Raw genomic sequence first — 3232 nt, forward strand, 5'->3', positions numbered from 1 at the left:
CCCAGATAAAACTAAAACAGAGGAGAGAGAAATTAGCCTCTCTCTTCTGGAGGTGCGAAACATTCTTCTTCTCCTTGGATATCAAAACTCCAGGCTCTCCAGACTTTGGCTTTTGGACTCCAGGACTTATACCAGGAGTCCCCTGGGTTCTTAGCCTTCAGACTTGAATTGATCCACGCTACTGGTATTCCAGGTCTCAACTTACAGATGGTCTTTCATGGGACTTCTCAGCCTCTATACACATAGGAACCAATTCCTCTAAAAAAATCCCCATATATATGTATCCTATTGGTTGTGTTTCTCTGGACAATCTTGACTAATACTTTGGTACTAGTAGTGGTCGTAGAGGAAGAAAATTTTAAGAATGAGTTTTCTTTATTGGTTTTGGGGTTTCAATTCTCTAATCTCATTAGGCCTAAGAATACCTAAGACTATGTGTCTAACAGTACAGACAGCACTGATAATCTGTGGAATGAACTGTTTATAGAGATACACAAATAAATGGATTTGATACTCCTAATTTACCACTTACAGTAGGCAGGGTACTTGGTGACTGTGATGGTTAATATTAGGTGTCAACTTGATTGGATTGAGGGATGCATAGATGGCTGATGAAGCATTGTTTCTGGGTGTGTCTGTAAGGATGCTGCCAGAGAAGATTGACATTCAAGTTAGTGGTCTGGAAGAAGAAGACCCACCTTCAATGTGGATGGGCACCATCCAATTGGCTGCCAGCCCAGCTAGAACGAAGCAGGCAGAAGAAGAGTATAGGCAGCTTGCTGAAAATCCTTTCTCTCTCTCTTCCCATGCCAGATGCTTGCTTCCTCTTCTCTTGCCCTTGGATATCAGATTCCAGGTTCCTCAGGTTTTGAACTCTGACGCTTGCACTCCCAGAGGCTCTTGGGCCTTCAGCCTCTGACTGAGGCCCTCACTGTAGGCTTCCCTAGTTTTGAGGCTTTTGAAATTAGTCAAGTTCCCAGCTTCTCTCCTTCTCCAGCTTGCAGGTGGCTTATTATGGGACCTCACCTTATAATCATGTAAGCCAATTCTCCCTAATAAACTCCTTTTTATATATCCGTATATCCTATTGATTATGTTCCTCTGGAGAATCCCAATACAGTGACTCCATATACACCATAGTCTGCTTGTTGGTCCCTTCGTAATATCATGTTAATATGTCATCCCCAGTCTTGGAAGTGAGGCCTAATGGAGGTGTTTAGGTCATGAGGGGAGATCCCTTAAGAATAGATTGATGCCCCCGCTCATTTGGGGGAACATTCTTGCTCTATTTTTTCCCAGAAGAGTTGCTTATTAAAAAGAAACTGGTAACTCCCCTCTCTGTTGTTTCCTCTATCATCATGTGACCTCTCCACAGGCTAGCTCCGCTTCCCCTTCTGCCAGGAGTGAGTGGTAGCAACCTGAGACCCTCTCCTGAAGCAGATGCTAGCACCATGCTTCTTGTACTGGCTGCACAGCCATAAGCCAAATACATTTATTTTCTTTATAAATTACACAGCTGCAGATATTCCTTTAGGGCAAGACACATGAACTAAGACAGTATGATACTTCCAAATATTTGCAGAAAACTAATGAATATAATGATGATGGTTGGTTGCATCTAATGTTAGACAAGGTAATGAATGAAAAGGACAAGCTCGGGGATGTGATTTCCTGGCTGCAGCTCTGTATAAATAACCTAAGAACTTCTCAGTGTTACCTGAGTCAGAATCTTCTCTCCTGTAACCACAGGGCTGAAACTGCTGAAAGTCAGATGCAATCCCCTATCATATGTTTGACTGAATTACAACAAAAGTTGAACTTTCAGTCTCACAAAGCGTATACTGTGGAAGTGAGGGCATTGTCTGGGAAGAATAGGATCCTGTATGTTGGACTGGGATGTGTGGGAGGACCCTGACAAGGCTGGGAACATTGAGCTCCTAAATTTTGAAGAGTCTTGTTTCCCAGTGAAAGTGGTCTCCCAACTGCTTCTTCACCTTGTTTGAAAAGATTAACTCCTCATTGACTGAGAAAATGGTAATGGCCAATTTTGAAACAGTTGCCAAGCAAAACAGTGCTAATTCTCCTCAGGACACACCCTCAACACCCACTCTGCTTCTAGAGCTGTAACTAGACTCAAATCCCAGTGGGTCCTTGAAGGTGAGGTTCAAAGTGCGACCCATGAGGATGTGCACTATCCTCCACCTGAGTTTTCCCAAATACCACACGTTCTCACTTACAAGTGGGAGCTAAATGATGACAATGCACAGACACATAAAGAGGAACGACAGACATTGGAGGCTATCAAAGGGTGAAGGTAGGAGGAGGCAGAGGATCAGGAAAAATAACTGGTGGGTACAAGGCTTAATACCTGGGTGATGAACTAATCTTTACAACCAACCCCCATGACACAGGTTCACCTATGTAATAAACCTGTACACGCACCCCCGAACTTCAAATAAAAATTAAAGTTTTCTAACTTACACAAATGGAAATCTGGGGAACATGTGTGAGAAAGTATAGGATAATGGTGAAAGAAACATAAATTTGGATCAGGTCATATTTATTAATATGGAGCCACTAAGCAGAGATTCTGTATCTAATGTGGAAGCTCAGGGATTTAGGAAAGGTGCTAATTAGTTGGTTGGTTTGTTGGCTAAAACACGAATTAAAAGATGGCCTGGCCGGGTGCGGTGGCTCACGCCTATAATCCCTGCACTTTAGGAGGCTGAGGTGGATGGATCATGAGGTCAAGAAATAGAGATCTTCCTGGCCAACATGGTGAAACCCTGTCTCTACTAAAAATACAAAAAATTAGCCAAGCATGGTGGCGGGCACCAGTAGTCCCAGCTACTTGGGAGGCTGAGGCAGGAGAATCACTTGAACACAGGAGGCAGAGGTTGCAGTTTGCCGAGATTGTGGCACTGCGCTCTAGCCTGGTGACAGAGTGAGACTCCATCTCAAAAAACAAACAAACAAACAAACAAAAAAGATGGCTCACTGTGTGCGAGTTAAAGATGTCTGATATCCCTTAGGTTATGTAGACGAAGAGATTCAAAAGCCTAGGGATATTGAAATGTTAGAGTAAATTCATTGCTTTAAACGTACTCACCCCAAATGGGAGGGTGCAGAAGACACGCCTTCCACCAGTAATACTTTGAGAAATATATTTGTAAGGGAGCCCCAGCCTCCCTGAAGAGATCTGTGATTGGTTTTCTCTATAGACCAGAGCCTA

Source organism: Mandrillus leucophaeus, unplaced genomic scaffold (assembly GCF_000951045.1).
Source record: "Mandrillus leucophaeus isolate KB7577 unplaced genomic scaffold, Mleu.le_1.0 Scaffold188, whole genome shotgun sequence".
Classification (NCBI taxonomy): domain Eukaryota; kingdom Metazoa; phylum Chordata; class Mammalia; order Primates; family Cercopithecidae; genus Mandrillus; species Mandrillus leucophaeus.